Source organism: Canis aureus, chromosome 7 (genome assembly GCF_053574225.1).
Source record: "Canis aureus isolate CA01 chromosome 7, VMU_Caureus_v.1.0, whole genome shotgun sequence".
Taxonomy (NCBI): Eukaryota; Metazoa; Chordata; class Mammalia; order Carnivora; family Canidae; genus Canis; species Canis aureus.
In genome coordinates, this window is record NC_135617.1 from 9,151,466 (window position 1) to 9,172,803 (window position 21,338).

At 39.6% G+C, this 21,338-nt stretch overlaps 1 pseudogene; it reads left to right on the forward strand.

Moving 5' to 3' along the window:
• The first annotated feature begins 20,436 nt into the window (after positions 1-20,436).
• On the forward strand, positions 20,437-20,501 carry LOC144317956 (U4 spliceosomal RNA; annotated as a pseudogene).
• Positions 20,502-21,338: the final 837 nt, after the last annotated feature.

Consider the following 21,338-nt stretch of genomic DNA (forward strand, 5'->3'; position numbering starts at 1 on the left):
CTTTCTCATGTGTGAAATGGGGGAAAAAAAAAATATTCCACGGCACCCTCACTGCCCCACATCAGCTCTTAGAGTTTCTAACAGATACTGTAAATGCAAACTGCCTGGCATGCAAGAAGTAAATGCTGGTTCTCTTTCTCAACATTAGGTAAAACTTCAAAAATAAAAAGTAGAGGCAGAGAAAAAGAAATGAAGCCAAAAAATGAACATAAATTATTTATTACTTGGAGGCTGAATAGGCAATATATGAAATAGTCACTTCTATTCCTCCAAGCACGCCAGCCCATTTTTAGCTAGCTTACTCCTGCCACAAATGAATGAAAATATGAGTCAAGTTTTCCATCCTACTTTTTAAGTGTAGAGAGAAGAAATAAACAAAAGCTTTAAACGAACTGTGATCCACCTGTATCTCAATTATTCTTGTTATTTTGAGATGCCTGAATAAATTTACATGAGCCGATAACATATGTAAGATTAAACTCTTCTTAGAATATAAAACTCTCTATACCAAATAATTTATGTAGATACTCTGGCCTCAGAGATGGAGCATAACTCCCTACTCCCTAAGTTTTATCTGTACCTAGTGACTTCCTTCCAAAGGGGACAGTATGGAAAGGTGGCAGCGGCGGAGAGACGGGGGAAGTACTGTGGGGAAACCTGATGAACCCTGTAGCTCAGCCAGTGATCCAGGTTACCATCAGCAGAGATAAGGCATGTTGATGATATGTACTCTTGGGAAGCCCCGGTGGCTCAGCGGTTTGGCGCCACCTTCGGCCCAGGGCCTGATCCTGGAGACCTGGGATCGAGTCCCACATCAGGCTCCCTGCATGGAGCCTCCTTCTCCCTCTGTCTCTGCCTCTCTCTCTCTCTGTCTGTCATGAATAAATAAACAAAATCTTAAAAAAAAAAAAAGATAATATGTACTCTTGATATGATGTGATGAGATGGTACTTGACTTCTCTGGTTGTCCTCCCACAGACCCATTGCTCCCGTCTAATCATAAAAATCTCAGACAAATCTCAGTTGAGGGACATTCTGCAGAATACCTAACCAAATACTCCTCAAAACTGCTAAGGCCGTTAAAAACAAAGAAAATTTGAAAAACTGTAACCTAGACCAGAGGAGCCTAAGGGGACATGATGACTACATGTAATGTGGTATCCTGGATGGGATCCTGGAATAGAAAAAGGACATTAGGTAAAAACTAAGGAAATATGGAAAAAAAAAAGGTGTGGATTTTAGTTAATAGGATGTACCAGCATGGGTTCATTAACATAACAAGTGAGCCATCCTAATATGTTAGTAACAGAAGAAACTCTCTGGGGGACCTGGGTGGCTCAGTCAGTTAGGTGTCTGCCTTTGGCTCAGATCATGATCTGGGGGTCCTGGGGTCTTGGGGTCCCGGGATCAAGCCCCGCATCGGGCTCCCTGTTCAGCAGGGAGCCTGCTTCTCCCTCTCCCTCTGCCTGCCACTCTGCCTATTTGTGCTCTCTCTCTCTCTGTCAGATAAAAATAAATCTTAAAAAAAGCCCAACCATCTATCTTATCAATTTTCCGTAAATCTAAGTCTGTTCTAAAAAAAAAAAACTGACCTATAAATCATCACATTAACAAGACTATTTTAATAACTATATATTCCATTCAAATGTGTATTCCTTCCTGCTTTGTTAAAAAAAATGGTGCTCTGTTGAGAAATAGGCATTATTAGAAAATCAAATCATTTCATAAAGGCATCATTAGAAAATCAAATTGTCTCATCAGCCAGTTCAGATGAAAATGGCATGTGCCCAACTCGTCCTCAGAGTGACATGGTCCTAAGAGACCTCCTAAGCAACCTCATCTATGAATTCCCTCACCAGTAAATCCAAGAAGCTGGGCTAGATCATCAGGACTTCTCCTTCTTCTTCTTCTTCTTCTTCTTCTTCTTCTTCTTCTTCTTCTTCTTCTTCTTCTTCTTCTTCTTCTTCTTCTTCTTCTTCTTCTTCTTCTTCTTCTTCTTCTTCTTCTTCTTCCTTCTTCTTCTTCTTCTTCTTCTTCTTCTTTTTTTTTTTTTTCATCAGGACACTGCTATACAGCTTTACAATTCCACCATGGGTAGTATCATTTCTCCAAAAGCCAAACACACACATTCAAAATAACACAGAATGTTCTCACTCCTCCCCCTCCCCCCTTTCTCAGCTCACCAACAGGCTTTATTTCTCCTTCCCAAAGTGGGGCTGGTCTTTCATCTGCCCCAGCTTTCTCATCATCACCATGACTGACAGAGTCAACCATGAGAGGCTGCCTCCACTAAATCAACATCCCTTCAGGGTTCCTTCGCAAAAAGGAAAAAAAAAAAAAATCTGGCAGCTGGCCTTGGCATCAGGACTGTTCAGCTTGGTCAGAGCTGCTGCATCATCCATCATTGAGAGATGAGAGGACATCTGCCCAGGGTCAGACTGGCCGAGCAACTGTGTGAACTTACCCCAGTCCCCATCGCTGCTTCACTCTGCTGGTTTCTAAACTTAGATGTTCTTCTTAAGGTGGTGCCCTCCGGCAGGGGCAGGATAGTGACCCTCGGGTCATCCTCCACGGTCAGTTCACAGCGGAGTCACATACCCACACTCACATACACAAAGAGTAGGAGTGTTTTCTATTAGCCCACGTTCATTAATATTGTCTTCTGGCTGCCATGGTGTGTTTGGAAAATGGTTACATTCCTGCAGCAACTTCCCATCCTCTAAAATGTGCTTTGACTTAGAACTGACTCCAAATTAACAAGGTCATTGCCTCCCAGCTGACAGAGCTGAACAAAGGCCTTCGGCTCCTTCTTTATCCTTTATGAACTAAACCCAGAACTCATTTTCAACCCACCAACCCATTTAGTTAGTGCCAACTGAATACCTGCTTGTTCCTCTTCGGATGCTGGGATCACAGAGATGAAGGAGTTACATATGACAATGCCCTTGCTTTCGAAGGTCTTAGTCTTGAAGGGCAGGAAGATAAAATGGAAATCATTTCTTGCCTTATGTATACAATGGTATGAAGAAGGCAGTCAAAACTCAATCATGAAAAAAAAAAAAAAAATCAATCCTTAGAGGGGCTCCTGGGTGGCTCAGGCTGCCTTTGGCTCAGGGCATGATCCAGGGTCCTGGGATCGAGTCCAGCAGTGGGATCCCTGCATGGAGCCTGCTTCTCCCTCTGCCTGTGTCTCTGCCTCTCTCTCTCTCTCTCTGTGTCCCTGATGAATAAATAAATAAAAACTTAAAAAAAAAAAGTCAGAATGATGTCAAAAAATTACAGGGAGAGTCACACCCTAGGTCCCGTCTCCAACCTCGCCTCTACCAGCCAGTGACTGCTTTCTTTACTCTTCCAGTCCTTCTGTAGCAAACAGAAGCAAATGCAAATAGGTATTCTCATCTTTTCCTCTTTCTTACACAAAAGGTGGCATGTTACATTCATCATTGAGCACCTTGCCTTTTGCTTAAATCTTGAGCAGTTTGAAATGTTTTAATGCAAACCCCAAACTGATGATTTTACACATTTGTACAGGAAAAGAACACAGCCACCACCACCCCACCCCCTTTAACCCAAGCAGCACTTTTTAACAAGTGCAGAGAAGTTCACTTTCTTCTTCACTAACCAAAGTTAAAAAGAAAGAGAGAGGGGGAGAAGAAATTTTAATTTCAAGAAGCATTAAGGATAGCGGACTTGCCCTGGGGGAAAAGTTTACAATGTGCAAAGCTCCTCTTTCAAAGCAGCCTTATTTCCATAGGCAGCTAAGAGATTACCACCTTGTAAAACAAAGGAAGAAACGAAACCTCCCCACCTTTGAGTTATCCGTCCCAGAAAAGGGAATGCTTGGGGTCGGGGGTGGGGGGTGGCCTCTCGATGACCACTACTCCGACTCCAAGGGTAAGGCTCTGTTCTTTTACATGTAAGGAAATTCGCTGAGCGTCCCAGGGGACTGTGTCTTGAACTCTATGAACCTATTTATCGCTAGGCCTCCTCCTCCTCCTCCTCCTCCTCCTCCTCTCAATCCTGTCTCACAAAAAGACAGACAAAACAAGCAAAACCCAGCTTATCATCTTCCCCAACTATTTTGGTCTCAATAATTTACAAATTTAGCTATTACAAGAGAGAGAAAGACACCTGTCACCAGAAAACCAACTGTTGCCTTTTAAGTTTCTATTAAAAAAAAAAAAAAAAAGGCAACACTTTCTATCTTGTCAGGATACATCCATACTTTGGAAATGTGATGATAGTAGCTAGTATGTATCAAAGGTAGGTAACATATATTAGAATACTCTGGTTTCAAACTTTTAAAAAATCTTAAACCCTCAACATCCACACTCATTCATTTATTCAATATTTTTTTTATTCAATATTTTTTATTCAAGTATTCCGTTGAGCATCTCCTGAGTCCTGAAATGGATCTAGACACTAGGGACAACAGTGAAGAAGGCAGGCAAATAAATTCCTTGTCTTCGTGGAATTAGCATTCTGGCTGGAGAGACCGGCAATAAAGATGTAAATAAACTGGTATTTACATTTAGACAGTGATAAGAGCTATGAAATAACAAAACGAAGCAGGATAAGAGGATGGGGAAGGAGAAAGTTCTTCTAAGACCAGTGGGAAAGGCCCCAGTGAGGAGGTGACCAAACCCAATAAAGGAAGAGGACCCCTGGAAAAGAGCCTAAGAGGGTATACAGAGGACGGTGAGGCTGGCCTCAGGTGAAGAGAATAAACAGGTGAGAGGTCACAGAAGCAAAAGGGGCAGATGAGTGTGGTCTTTGCAGGTCAGGGGCTGCCAAACTATGGCCCAGAGGCCAAATCTGACCTGTTGCTTGTTTTTGTATGGCCCATGAGCTAAGTCATTTTTACATTTTTAAGTGGTTGGGGTTAAAAAAATCAAAAGAAGAATAACTGGTGACAAGTTTTTACATGAAATTTCATGAAATTCAAATTTCAGAATTTTTATTCTTTTTTTTTTCTGATTGCTTTATACTAAAATGAGTTGAGTAGTTGTGATAGAGACCATTATAGCCCACTGCTATGGACTGAATCGTATCCTCCTCACCTTAAATTCATATGTTGAAGCCCTAACCCCCAATGTAATGGTATTTGGAGATGGGACGTTTGGGAGATAATTAGGTTTAGACAAGGTCATGAGGGCCGGGGAACCCTCATGAAGGAATTAGTACCCCGATGGGGTGTGAAGCAGGAGAGACTGAAGGGGTTCTTGACTTGTGTTCTTGGACACAGCTGGGCAAGGACAATGAACTAGAGTACCCCGTTCCTGACACTTACAGAGCTTACTCCACTCACACACCAGCCCCCACTTCTATCATAGGAAGCCAAGACCCGAACAAGTCCTGTCTAGAGACCAACTGAAGAATTCAGGTCTTAGGGAAAAAAAAAAAAAGGACCAAAGTGCCTTGTTAGGTTTCAGATAACCATAGCCAACATCAAGACCTCGTGGTGTGGTGTCAACTTCCCTGTCATAGGTAAGGCCAAAATCAAGTGGTGGAAGTTTCTCATGCAGTCTTATCTCTGCTATTGCGTATTATAAAAAGTGACAAATTTAAGTATTCTGGGTAATATCTATAACAATGCAATTTCATTCTTCAAAATGAGAAGCCCAACAAAGTGAAAAAAAGGGAACTATCCCAAGAGAAAACGATGCAATGGAAAACAATGAAGATGAAAGGTTCTATCAGATGGAGATGAATAGAGCCACATGTACTACAGCAATAGTTTTCAAACTGAACTCTGTGGTCTGTGTCTGCTGTTACTCTGTGCCACAGCTGAAATCCTCAGGTGTCCATTACTGATTAGAAGGCCATTTGCTTTGCAGGATATTTTTAAAAACGTAGCCCTGAGCAAGTCCATGCATGTAAGGCATTCTGAATGGACTTCCAGTCCCCACAGGTTGAGCTCAGTGAGATCCCAGAAAAAGTTTGGAGGCACTGCCCGATACAGACTCACTGCCCAAAGGGAGTTGTACAATAACAAATGAACCCCTGACACGACCGGACACGCTGTGGTAACACACAGGTCCAAGGTGGTGCCATGCTGGAGATAGCTCTAGTTTTAGCACTTGAACGTTTCGGGTGCTTTTTTTTTACCTTTAAACTAGAATTTTTTTTTTTTTAAGAAAATTTAAAAAGAGAATTTGCTGACATGTATAATAAGATTAATTGGCCTTCCAAAAAAAAAGATTAACCGGCCTTAAAAAGAATCGAACCCAACTGGACAATACTTTCATGAAATGGACTGATTTGACAAGAGGAACACAAAACAACATATAGAAATTAATTGGATGCCCAGGGTGATGTAAGGCTATCATCCATAACCACAGATTTCACAGTTGGGTTTCAAAAAGTGTTGAACTGATTCATCTCATAATAAATGCTCTAAATTTAAATACATAAAGTAAGTTTATATTATTACGCATTTTCTTTATAGTATTAAGCTATCACATATATATTTTTAAATTTTTATATATATATAAATATAAAATATATTTTATTGATTTAGATTCTTTGAGAAAGAAACTTTTCTTTGAGAAAACTTCTCTTTGAGAAGGGGGTTCTGTTCCTTAATGAAAAAACATTACGGATTAGCAGTGCTTATAGGAGAGTGCCCTGCCAGATTCTTGGGTGTCTCAAGCTGTGAGACTTAATTATACAGGCTGACTTACTTAGTTTGCAAAGGGCCGACCCAGGCCTCACCGTCGTCCTCCTAGAGGGGAGGGTTGGGCACCTTTTGGGACCCCTAAGCTTTCTGAATGGCCTGTTGAACTTCTGTTGACTCGACCTGCCATAATGGTGAGTCAGATATTCATGAGGGAGGAGATAATCACATCCCTCTCAGGGCAGAGGCTCAGCAACTTTCTCTGGCCTCCAACCCCTTCTGTTAGCTCCTTCTATAATCCTAGGGCTTTCTCTCCTATTTGCACCCAATTCACTAGTTTTAGTTTCTCCACCTAGATATAGTTTTTCTTTCCTCCATATTTCTGTACGTAGATTTTTTTCTGGACCCTTTCTCCTTTATTATGGTTCTGAATATGTGTGAATTTTTGAAATGAGCAGAGTTCATATGAAAATCAAAACAAAACATAACCCTCAGGGAATGCTTTGCCTAAAGAGTGCTAATTACTCACCCGAGTAAATTTAGAGAGCCTTTCTAAATTTCTTTATTTTGGTGTGATCCAGCTCTCTGGACCAGAAGGAAGATAAGGCAGTCCTAAAATAACTATGTTAACATTTGCTACACTGTAAATTGGAACTCCAATGAATCCACTTTGAAGCATATGAATAACATTTTAAAACTTAATTGTCACACATATATAATTAGAATGCATTTCATCCATTTGGGATTTGTCCAGTTTCCTTGCTTCAAATATCTTTTCTCCAAGCGAGTTTACTTTACGCTGAGAAGGCAAACCAAGTGCATAAACAGTCCCCATGCAAGTGCTCTAGGGGAGATAATAATGATCAAAACAGTGATTAAGACAAGAGAAGGTAGCGTGGTGGAAGGAGAAGACTTGGACACATAGCAGAACGTGATCGCTGCCACAAGGGAATTAGGTGCAGTGTCTAGGGTCTTTCTGGAGGGGAAGATGATGTCCAGTCACGTACTGGCCATAACTGTGTGGAGAGGGTATATTTGCTCTGGACCTCGGTGAAAGGTAGAGCTGAAGGGGAGCATTTCTAGGTGGGAGATACTGGCAGGAGCAGAAGATAAGGCAAGCAAGATGGAAAAGAGATTGCCTGTAATCACACATCTATTTTAAGCAAAGCACCATGCAAAGCCCTAGAGAAACGGATGAATGGACAACCAGTCGCTAGGCTCTAGACTTCAGGAAAAGGGCACCACTAAACACCCCCACCCTCCTTCTTACACTCAAATGTGACCTGACAGGACCCATCCCTTCCCACCTGCCAGTCAGGGAAGAGAAGAAAACCCTAGAAAGTAGGAACTGCTGGACTTATTTTTGTGTGACTTATCCCTGCCTGGTTCCAGGTACTTAGTACTCAGTTAGTGTTCACTGATGTTATAAAGAAACACTAGGGACAAAAGACAGTGTGATGTTGAAAGGGCAGTGCACAGGTACGGGGAGCCCTTATGTGTAAGGGGGTACACTAGTGCTGCACAAGACAACAAGGAAGGCAAGCCCAGGACAACAGTTCCCCTAGGATGAGTTCTACGAAAAAACATTGAGGCCATTTCCTAACAGGCTTTGACAAGAATGCGAGATTATGGTGCTTAAGGTTTAGTTTGTAGACAATGTAAAGCCATTATAGGCTCTGGAGATAAAATGCGATTTCATCAGAATGGTGCATTTTTCACTGAACAAACACCCAGTGAATGAAAGGGGTACAGTGGAGAAGACAGACCTGGCCCCCGCCCTCAGAGGGTGTAGCACTGAGTGCAGCAGGAAGGTGAAGCTGACTCCACTGGGGAGGAAGGATTGTCACTGGGAGAGCTTGGAGTTGGAGGGGGCTGAAGGCTGACCCGTGCAATGGAATGGGTGAGCAAGCCCAGGTTTGCTAGTCCTCAGGTAAGGAGTGACAGTAGGAGGAGGTCTTCAGGAATAAAGTAGGGAAAAATCTAGATAATGTGGGGATATATTGCATTTATTTCCTCCTTTGTGCATATATTTCCTCCTTTGTTTAAATGTATTAAGAAATAAAAAATAAAGAAATAAATGTATTAAGAAAACATCTAAAAGTACCAAGGAAATCAGGGGTGCCTGGCTGGCTTGGTCAGAAAAGCATGCGACTCTTGATCTGGGGTTGTGAGTTCGAGCCCCACGTTGGGTGTAGAGATGACTAAAAAAAATAAACTGAAGAAAAAAAAAGAGTACCAAGAAAATCAGTTTTGAACAGAACTATAACTTTTTAATTGCCAACTCTCTCCCGTCTTTACATAACCATAATTCAGAAAACGTAACAGTAAGACAATTTTACGTGAGTGGTCTGCTCAAAAACATTGTGACAAAAATGAAGGCTGCCTTCATGTCAAATAATTTTAGATTCACCAGCTCCTAAAGAACAAGCCAAATAGGGCAGCCTGGGTAGCTCAGTGGTTTAGTGCTGCCTTCAGCCAAGGGCCTGATCCTGGAGACCCGGGATCGAGTCCCACATCAGGGTCCCTGCATGGAGCTTGCTTCTCCCTCTGCCTGTGTCTCTGCCTCTCTTTCTGTGTGTGTGTCTCTCATGAAAAAATAAATAAAATCTTTTATTAAAAAAAAAGAACATGTCAAATAGCAATGACACAAAGTAAGGGAAAAAAAATCAGAGAAATCACAAAGAGAAAACAGGTCAGATCTAATTGTGACAAAGCCCCAGTGAAATACACTGGAGAGAATACAAATAATAATAATTAATTTGAGCTCGGCGTATTATCACCTGTTAGCACACCTCCCAAATTATATGCAAGTGGCATAAGCAATTACTGAACATGGGAGTTAGGTTAACTTACTAGGATACGCCCTGGCCCAGGGAAGGAGACGACTCTGCTGTGTTGTCAAAGGACAGAAGGCACCAGAAGGATTCCAGGTGAATAGTCTCTCCTCACTACCACACAGGGCCTGAGTGGGGAGCAGACAGGCAGCTGATGGAGAGCAGGGGGTGGCTGGGACCCGGACATGCCTTCGCCTTGCACGACAGCACCGAACAGTCATTTCTCCATTATGTAGGCCACCCAGGCCCTCAAGACACTTGCTGATATCTGGTAATGGTCTTATTTTCTTCCGTCCTTCTGTTTCATGGGGGCATAGCCTGGGCTAAGTGTGAGGATGGAGGAAAAGAGAAGGTGTCCTCTAAGGACAAACAGAAGATAGCATGACACGGAAGTTAAATCATGTTTTCAGAGGATAACAAGCTTCAGTTTGTCATCAGAGTTTAGGCTCACCCCACAAGGCAAATACATTAAATTCTCATAATTGCAAGCTCATTAGCAGGGGTCCTTTGAGGAAGCAAAGCCGCTTCTTTCTCCTGACATGCTTTCCCCTTCCTACAAAAGTAAAGATTGTGCCAGGAGTCAGTAATCAACCGTGTAGGGAAGTCACACCATTGGTTTTGGCTGAGTCTGAACACACCCATAAGGGGAGGCTTAAGTGTTTACACACAGCACGTTGGCCTCAATCTAAACAAGGATCTGATCTCCCTGGAACACAGCACTTTCCATGCTCCAAGGAGTCAGACACCTTCATTAGAAGGAAGTGGAGCCTGTGAGGAAGTAATAAGCAGTTTGGATGAGGACTGTTGTTGTCTTGAACTTAAGAGGCTAGAAGTGGCTCATCTGGGGTCACAAAACCAGCCTGTGACTTATTTCGGGCTTCAGGAGTCTTCAGAAGCCAGAGAAGTAACCTCTTTGGAATCCACAGAATTATAAACACCAAGGGAATGTCAATCCAAAAGGATATGTATAGCTAAAGTTTTCTAGTTTCTATCACCAAAATTACACTGAAGATGATTATAAAAGAACACGTAGCATAATCATCAAGATTCAAACCCACCAACAGCACATACTTTAGTGGAGGGAATCTTAAGTATTTTCCTATTTTTCTTCTCTCTCATTTAATCCCCTCTAAAAAGAGGGCAGGAAATCCTTAAATTTTATATTTCCAGCCAAGACTGGAGTAAGTGTTTTAATAAAAATTCGAGAGCAGTGTGTAAAAAATTGAATTCAGGGGTCAACCTTTTAAAGCCAAAGTTTGGAATTGAAAGTTGCTTTTTTTTTTTCCATTTTAAAACGTTTTCTGTATTGATTTTACTCAAAACCTAATATCCAACGAGTGCCTGTGAACAAACAGAAAATCTAAACCTCATTGATTTTTACTGGAAGATTTGTACCAAATAAGTTCTCTGGAAATTAAACACCTGGTTTGACAGCTTTGCTAATTACAGTCCACTTTACAGAGGAAGGCCAAGGCCTGTGGCCAAGCAGACAGATTAGCCACAGTTACTCAATAAGACAACTATTTAGCAGAGACAAACCCTGGGACAGAAACCTGAGAAGTCATGTGCATATCCAAACAGGCTGCCACAGTGTAAAGAAATCCCCTTAAGTCACTCTCGGCTTCATTAGCACATGAAAATGGGGCAATTGAACATTCTTCAGCCTTCCATCAAGTGCCAAAATCAATCATTCATGGAAATTAAGTTTTGATAAGAGGTGTTTAAACACTGTCAAAGACTTCTTGAATGTGTCATTCTTTCAGCCTGGAGAAGATTCCAGCCAGCACTTAACTGTACAAAGGGACTGGAGAATTCAAGCATCAGTCCCTGTTGTAAACTTATGACATTATTAGAAGAACCATAAGTCAGAAGAGGACATCTAGCCAGGAGTTTGTTGTTTCCATAAAAACACTTACTTGGGGGGAGATTGTTCTCCTTTTCACGAACATATCATTTCTAACAATTATCTTCACAAGCTCACAAGGAAATGTTTTTAACTAAACATCTATTCTAAGGAGAGTTTTATGCAGACCGTATATTTTTAAGCACAAGGCCAAGATAGATAAAATATTTTAAAGTGCTTTAACATGTTCATAAAAGCATAATGTGTCATGCCATTGCCACAGCGAGCAGCATCCCTCAAGAAAAAGAATCATCCAGATATTGTGTTTCCAAAAGCTGAAGCCCAACAAAGCAACAAACCCTAAGGGAAAAGAAAGAGGTTTGAAAACAATCTATTACACTCCACAAGCAACCCCCCCCCCTTTTTGTTTCTAGATAAGTTATCTTCTGAACTGTAGGAAAACCAGAAAGTAAAACACTACAAAAATGACTTGGCTCTTCTGTCAAACTACATTCTTTCAACCTGTAAACATTTGTGAAAGGGTGAAGAAGTTACTCAGGTAAGTCACACTTACCTTTTGTGCCACACAGGCCAATCTTTGAAACAATATTAGTTACTGGCCACTCTCACTATTGCTGAACAAAAGGATTCTGAACCAAGGAGCTCTGATCAACAACCTGTTTCAATATTTATGTTAACATATACCTGTCTTTTTTCTACCTCAGATAGCTCCAAGTTACCATATCCCTACACAGATACACACATTCCATCTCAGAAGCACCTGGGAAGGTCATGCCTGCTGCTTTCCATCCAGTTGCCTATCAAAAACTTGGTCACAGAGTGGAGAGGTCAGGCTGCAAGGAGCTCTCTGGCCTCTTTCCCTTTTCAGGTAGTCTAGCTTCTGAGAACCTTTGATCTGACTATCGGCAAACACACACTCCCGTATTTTGTGCTTTCAGGGATAGATTTCAGAAAAGGGGGGTGTAGGTGGTGTTACCCACAAAAACAAAACGACTCTTTCCAAAACAGTCTATACAGCCAATACAAGGAAAGCACACACACATCCTCCCCCTACCCCCCCATTCCTCCCCACCTCCGGCCCCCACCACCTGCCCTCCAGCCAACCACCACCTTCCACCCCCCACTCATTCTCCCTTTGGAGAATGAACAAACTGCAAAGTATCCATGCTGGAATAAAGGTACACAGAGCTGTTCTGCTGTGTCAAACATTAGCAAGATCCAGATGGGAGGTGAAAGTCTGTGCTCCTTTCAGAGTCTTTTTAATCCAAAAAAGACAAAAACAGAAACGAAAACCCACCTATAAAACCTATGACTTCAGTCACTGGATGGGAACGAAAAGCTCATGAGCTACTAGGAGGCCTTCTTCTCAAATGGTAAAAAAAAAAAAAAAAAAAAAAAAATTGGCTCACTGATTTTGCCTAGAGAATGGATGGTCTGGAAATCTAATTACTGTAACTATAAAATAAGAAAAATAGTAACAAAGACTAAGGCCAGAAATATGTTACCAGTTCAAAATAAAAGAAATGCAGAAGGTAATGATAATGTTTTAAAATGTCTAAGGTACGCCTAAATCCAATATGATGCTGATGTGTCAGTTATATCTGCCCCCCTCCCCCAAATGTCTAAGGATAATAAGGAAGCAAGGTAGAGATACAGTTTCTAGAAAAGCACGACCAAGACAGGGTATGTGAATTTAATGAAACTAGCAGATTACAGCCAGGCACACTTAGCACCCAATAAACCTGCAGTCTCTGGGTGTTTGTTTTATATTAAAAGGTGCAGTGACTACACAGAAGCCTTCTCCTTCCTTCTAATCAACTCTTTCCCTTCCTTCCCCATCCTAAAAGAGTTAAGTAGGTTATTAAAAAACTTCCTGGTTATAGGAAGTGTGATACATGGTGGTCAGGGCCGGATGGTTTGCCAGGGAAGACCCTGGTTTGTTTGTTGTTCCTAATGTCTCCTTTCACTCTCAAAAAATGTCCTGCTATGGCTAACACATTTTATGGTCCCTCTACTGGTAACGTGTGTATGCATGTATGACGAGTGAATGAATAAATGAACAGCTATCTTCAATTCCAACCAAATGTTCTTACAGGTACCTGCAGAGGAATTCTCTGACCAGGTGTATCTCAGTCTTTACTAAACTTGGAATAAACCGACTAATATAAAAAGAGAAAGAACAAAAATAGCCACATCCTAAGACCACTGTATTATATAATAAAGGAAAAACTCCCATACACCATAATATATAATCCTGCTGAAGGCTCCAAAGGAGAATGGCTATTGCTTATTGCTCTCTCTCTCCCCTCCTCAGCCACACATACCTAAAGAACCTGGCCAAGTGAGATTCACCACAGAAAATGGTTGAGAAACTGAGAAAAATCAGGACTTTGAACCAGAAACTGTACTCTCTATAGGGATACACAGAAGAGAGATCTATGGCTAATTTATGGTAAATCATAGAAGGGAATGAATTGAATGCTTTAAGTATCATTTGCTTCTTCCACTGGACTAAGGCAATGAGATAGGCGAGAACGAAACCTCAAAATAGTTATGAAACAACTATGATGTGAATTCATGTTCAAGGAAGATAATCTAAAACATTCTGGATGTTTATACAACGGAACATACATTTAAAAAATCAAAGCCCTAGACACCTTCCTGCATTTTAATGTTAAAAATTCACTTCCAATATTGGAGGTCTTAGGGACAAAATAATTCAAAGTAAATTTCCAATTAAATAAAACTTTGTCAATCCTATTTTTACTAAATCCCCAAAATAAGCACATTATGAAATCCCTTATTGTCACCCATAGACACCATTATCTAACCATTTCCCTGTAGCTCAACAAGGTAAATGTTTCTAAGCAATTCTTTCTGAAGTTAAACATTAAATTAAAAAATTAAAACACCACTAAGAAACCTGTGATGACCTGAAGGCATTTTAAGAGCAGCAAAGGTTAGAAGGGCAGCTCTCAAATAACACCCATTGTTCCATCTCTACTTAATGACAAAAGGAGAAAAGAAAGCGATTACCTGGCCTTACCTCTACATCTCAATTCAAATGCTACTTAAGAAAACAAAAACCCTCGTTTTTTGCAACCAAACGCTCTTCAGCTTAGTCAAACTGATTCTTTTAAACGAAATTAAATTTTCTAACTCTGTTTGAGCACCTAAATTCAGAACAGCCAAATTCAGAAGCAGATTTGAGGTCAGGACTGTGTCAACTGCATAAACATATTTTAATGGAGAACCAAAAATTAAATAGAGAAAATGCTAAATAAATATTTCCTGCTTGAAATTCCACAGAAAGTTATTTGAGGATAGTAGCATGTAAAAAAAAAAAAAAACAAAAACACCTTTTTAAAATAATGTTTTTCTATTTTGTATGAGGTATATATACTGATACCAAAATCCATATGGAAGAGCAAAAGGCCAAGAACAACTAAAACAATTTTGAAGAATACAGTTGGGGAACTCACCCCGCCAGATGTCAAGACATAAAGCATTTTACTCCACTGTAATGGTACAAGGATAACCTAATGAAAAGAGACACAGAGGTGTACCTATGGATCTCATCAATGATGGTGGTGGCATTTTTTAAAAAGTATAAGGAAAGGATGTGCAATTTAATAAATGGGGCTTGGACAATTAGATATCCATTTGAGAGAAAAAATAGATTTCTATGTCACGCCAAAAATTAAAAAAAATTGGGGGTAGATTAAAGACAAAGAAAAACTTTATGAAACTAGAAGAAAATATGGCTAAATATATGTAGGACTTCAGACTAAGGAAGAATTTTTTAAACAAGAGACAAAAGCACAAACTTCAAAGGAAAAGATAAATATATTTCACTATATTAAAACACACACACACACAAAATAAACACACACACACACACAGCACTTATTGTATCTGAAAAAAACCAAATTCATGGATCAGAGAAGAGACTGGTTTGGAGGGGCCTGGGTGAAATGTATGGAGTCAGAGATACGAACTTCCAATTATAAGATAAATAAATCCTGAGGAATGGAATGGAACGTACAAAATGACGATTCTAGTTAACAATACTGTTTTATATATTTATAAGTTGCTAAGAGAGGAAATCTAAAAAGTTCTCATCACAAGAAAAAAATTCTAACTATGTGGTGATGGATGTTAACTAAGCTTCTTGTGGTGATCACTGCATTATATATACAAATATCAAATCATCATGCTGTACCCTTAAAACTAATACAATGTTATATGTCAATTGTATCTTAATTTTAAGAATGAAATAAAATAAAACGTATTTTCAAAGACACCATAAGCAATGACTGGTGTAGGCACAAATCAGGAAAATATTTTTACAGCAACCATAATCAGTAAGGAATTAGAATTCAGAATAAAAAAGAATGATAAACCAGTAAGAAAAGCAAGCCCCCCTCCAATAAAAACCAAGCAAAATATACGAACAAGCAATTCATAGCTTGTCATATGTTCATATGTTCAAATGTCAAACCAGGCATTTAACAGTGAAAAGATGTTCAGTTCCACTAGCACTTATGGAAATCTAACTTAAAACAAGTCCCCAGGCACCTGGGTGGCTCAGTGGTTGAGCATCTGCCTTTGGCTCAGGGTGTGATCCCAGGGTCCTAGGACTGAGTCCTGCAAGTGGGCTTCCCACAGGGAGCCTGCTCCTCCCTCTGCCTATATCTCTGCCTCTCTTTCAGTGTCTCTCATGAATAAATAAATAAAATCTTTTTAGAAAAAAGAAAAGAAAAAAAACCAAGTCCCCATTTTATACCCATCCGAAGTGGGAAAATATCTGAAAGCCTGTTCTTATCAAGTGTGAATGACAACACAGTTGGAACAAGAACTCTCACATATTAGTAGTACTTGTGTAAATCATGGCAACCACTTAGGGAGTGCAATTTAGTGATATTTGTCAAAGCTGAAAATAGGCATAGCCTATGACCGCACAATTCCATTTCTATATAGTACTCTAGAGAGACAGCCTGTGCACAAGGACATGTGTATGAGTGTTTCATAGTGGCATCATTTGAAATAGCAAACAGGGGATCCCTGGGTGGCTCAGCGGTTTAGTGCCTGACTTGGACCCAGGGCGTGATCATGGGGTCCTGGGATCGAGTCCCGCATCGGGCTCCCTGCTTGGAGCCTGCTTCTCCCTCTGCCTGTGTCTCTGCCTCTCTCTCTCTCAGTCTGTCTCTCATGAATAAATAAATAAAATATTTTTAAAAATGAAATAGCAAACATTACACAATAGGCAAGTTTATGACGGTATGCCCATTAACGGAATACTACAGCTCTGATAGTGTGATGGACTAAAGCAACTTATGAATAAATCTCAAAACAAAAACAAAAACAAAAAACCCACAAACAAAAACCCATAAAAAGTATATATATTTAAAAGCAGAAGCAAAGATAGTTTTGATGTATCTTGGCGACAAGTACATAGAGATAAGTAGACTGGAGACAGGTGTTGGTTGTATTATTCTCTATGCTTTTTGGTAAGGTTGAAATATACAAGCGAAGAAGGTCACATATGTACCCTATCTTAAAAATAACATCAATGAAAAGAAAATACTCTGAAAACATTCTGAAACCCTTGGGTTTAAACTGGACATTTTTTCAAATATAATTTCATTCCAACTCTCCATATTTAACCAATAGGGAAACCAAGGCACTGCAATTAAGTAACAAAAGTTGTTGATAAACCCTGGGTCCAAGTCTATTTCTATTGCATTCATGGCCCTGAGACGAGCCATATTGCTTGAGGGCAAAGGATTGGAAGGCCTGCTTTGGTATATTTAAGCCCATCACACATTGACATTCAAATTTGAGAGAACTGAAGGCTAAGCAGGTAACACAGAAGTGCCAACCCATGTATCAGAAGTCCACAGAAGGACTACCACTGGCTGAACAAGAAATTCCCTAGGAATCAAGTCTACATGGGACTGTCAGGAGCAGACGGTATCTTCATGAGCAGAGCTGGGAAGAGAGACCAGGGGAGAAAAGTTCCAAATGGGGAAGTGTTCGGAAGGGCATTGGGTCTGCTGTGTACTTGGGATGGCAATTCTCTCTGGTTCCAGACTACAGTGCTTCACTTAATCACTAACTAGAAACTTTCTGGATGCTGGTGTCTTGCTTTAGTTTAATGCAAACATAAGCATGATGCTGTTGGGGCACCTGGGTGGCTCAGTCAGTTAAGCAAACGACTCTTGATTTCTGTTCAGGTCATGATCTCAGTCATGAGATCGAGCCCAGTGTCAGGCACCACCCTCAGCATGGAATCTAGTTGAAATTCTCTCTCCCTCTGCTTCTTCCCTTCCCTGGCCTACACACAACACTCTCTCTCTCAAAATAAATCTTTTTTAAAAAAGATTTTAAAAGATTTGATTTATTTATTTATTAGAAAGAGAGACAGAGAGAGACAGGGCATCAAGGAGCAGAGGAATCAGAGGGAGAAGGAGAAGCAGACTCCCCACTGAGCAGGGAGCCCAATCGGGTGCCCAGTTCTGGGACTCCAGGATCATGACCTAAGCCCTGAGCTGAAGGCAGATGCTTAACCAACTGAGCCACCCAGGCACCCCTAAATAAAATATTTTTAAAAATCCATTATGGGAATGCCTGGGTGGCTCAGCGGTCAAGCGTCTGCCTTCGGCCCAGGGCGTGATCCTGGAGACCTGGGATTGAGTCCCACATCAGGCTCCCTGCATGGAGCCTACTTCTCCCTCTGCCTGTGTCTCTGCCTCTCTCTCTGTGTGTCTCTCATGAATAAATAAATAAAATCTTAAAAAGAAATTCATTATGGTGTCAATTTTGTCCAGAAGTTTTCTTTTAATTGATCACAATGTAATTTGTAAATATGGATGAAAAAGCACATGTATGTTATCTTTTAAAAAATCCCAATGCAGGGATGTCTGGGTGGCTCAGCAGTTGAGCATCTGTCTTCAACTCAGGGCATAATCCCGGAGTCCTGGGATCGAGTCCCGCATCAGGCTCCCCGCATGGAGCCTGCTTCTCCCTCTGCCTGTGTCTGTGCCTCTCTCTCTGTGTCTCTCATGAATAAATAAATAAAATCCTTAAAAAAAAATCTTAATGCAAAACTGTAGCCCAGTTGATTTGTAAAAACTCAATAAGGAAAAAAAAAAAACTCAATAAGGAGAGATAGATACTACCAGCTGTAAATGATAAAAAAGATAAAAAAGTTTCCTTTTAGAGAGTTGACTAACAGTCCTTGGTGTGAGAAAGAAAAGATGTGAGGAAGAATGCAGTTCTTAGAAAAATTGGGAATGAATGTCATTTTATTTTAAACTAGGTGTACTGGTTTCCCTGAGTCTGACTTTTGAAGCAATGTAGACTGGCCATCCTGGGAGAGGTAAAAATCTAAGTAAAATAAAACTAACTGTCGAAAGTATAGGAAGAAATGGCTCAGTGTATCCATTTGACTCACGAGTTTGTTAACAGTTTCAGTGTCTTATCAACCAAAATGTTGCATTTTTAGATCAACTTATATTAGAAAAAAAATTTATTATCAAATAAAAGTATTCTAAAAATGTTAAGGTATGTCTCTTCTTGGATATTGAAAGTAGCCTTTTAATTTAAAAAATGAAAAAAGGGTTAATATTTAGCCACCAGCTTCTAGTTTGATGGACTCAAAACACAATTCTCAGATATTTCAAGTGTGAAATACTGTGAGAGGCAGCAGTGTTAATCTGTAGTAACAAACTTGTTAGAAAACCACGACCAGATGCAAATTAAATTTCTAATGAAAATACTTAAAATTAATATATTCAAACCCTTTGAGTATATAATTACATGTTAATGTAAAATAGAAATTGACCAAAGCATCTAGTTTTCTAATAGAATATTTCTGAACTCTAATAACCACTTTACTTTTTAATTCTGCTTGAGTATACGGTACATTTTACTAAGTGAATTAGTTACAAAACACTGACTCTCATTGTCAGATGTGAATAAATACTACATGCAGTGATCTTTTCTGTAAAGCAATGATCCTCACCATTACTAAAGTTTAAAGTGTTCCAGTCAAAAGAAAATATTTTTCTTCTTCAGTGGTAATGTTTAACACATATGCTTTTGTTCATATACTATCCACAGATTGTATTAGAGTTCATAGAACCATATTTAAAATTTCATTAGGGAAAACTCCACACGTATTTTATTCAGGCAACTGTTGAAAGACATTCCACTTGGTGTACAAAGCCTTCTACTGCTTACCCAAGCAATTTTGTTTACAGAACTATTTAAAAGAACAAAAATGGCTAAAATCTTGAAAGAAAAAAAAAATCTCCTTGGAATTAAGGTACATTTTTTCTAAAGGGCAAGAAACTGACACATTTAACTGCCAAATAATAAAAGACTACTGAAATAGACAATGTGGTTCCTTTTTTTCTTTCTTTCTTTCTTTCTTTCTTTCTTTCTTTCTTTCTTTCTTTCTTTCTTTCTTTCTTTCTTTTTTTTTCATATTCTTGAAGCTCTCCTCCAGATACCCATTACAAAGCCCAGAGATCTCTCCTTTTATTTTCCAATATTGTAGTGGTACTGCTTCCAAGTATTTTATAATTTTCAATAGGTAAGGGAATACTTCAAAATCCCTTTTGTGAATATGGAGGAGGACAGGCTTTCCAAGGACAACCTCCCCAGTTTACCTCCATTAAAAAAGGGCTTGTAAGTGGGTTGATAGCAGTACTTAGGAAACCTTTAGTCCTAAGTGCAGTATCATAAACTATAACCAGATAAGTAAGCAAGGCTAGACTGTTTTCCAAATACGACGAAACTCTTAATCAAGTTTAATCCAGAAATGTCACTGGCTATAAAAAATAAGTAATTTTGTTTAGAAAGGATTGAAATTATACCGTCAATTGAGCACATACCCTAGTATTTAAAGAAGAACAAACTGAGAGAAATTATTTTAAAAAATATGTAATCCCGGCCCACACTTTTAGGCTTTCTATGACACATGACAAGGCTCACAAAAAATTTAGACAGCTTGAAGTTACTTAGTACAAAATTCTAAATACTGTTATTAAAAGAATTTGCCAGGAAAGTAATGTGATGCATTCCCGTACCTTATGTCTATTTGTGAGGCATTTTTTAGCTTTGCACAGTGGCAGTATCGTAACCAATGAGGTTTAGCTGAGGCTCGATTATTGCTATTTGTGAGGCATTTTTATTTGTAAACCCTGGGTTCCTCATCTTCCACTTCTCACCCTACCCCTTACACTATGTGCTCAAAACACATTTGTCATTTGAATTAGATTGTCCATCAGGATTTTAACTGCTCAGAGCTCTGCGGCAGCCTTTCTGTACATAGTGTGAGTGCATAGTGCAGGACAGGTAAATGGGGCATCAGTCATCAAAGAACCAGAGAAATAAGCAGCAGCGTGTGCAAGACCAGCATTTGTTTTCTTATTTACTTAAATGTGGCAAACCAAAATCCTGATGTGACTCAAACCAAGGAGACAGCCTAACAGAAATGACATTAATTTGTGTCAGAAACACAGGAGTCTAGTCCGTTCTCTATCAAAAAAAAAAAAAAGATAATATCAGCCCTATATACCCTTTAGAGATGTTACCACCATAAAATAAAACATACTTATGAGTCCAGAGATTCAAATGGGTACAGACTCCCAAGAAGATAGACTTCATGTTGTAATATTCCCTCTTCGTATTTATTTTTTAAAAACTTGTATTTAAAATAGCCATAAAGATCTACTAAAAGATAAGTCATTCTTGCACAGAGGCTGAAGTTTGTCTAAAACCAAATGATTTCAAAACAAGGCATACATTAAAATACAGTCCAAACCATGTTTTTTTTTTTTTTTTTTTTGTCATCAGGGGAGGAGTCGAGTGCTATAGAAAACATGTTAACTTTCCACTACTTTCCAGTGCCTAGAAAACAGATACTTTACAATGACAAATGTTAACCCACCGTATAGGGTTTAAAAGGCATGATACTGTAAGAATTAGAAACTGGATATATTTGGACTTCTCACTT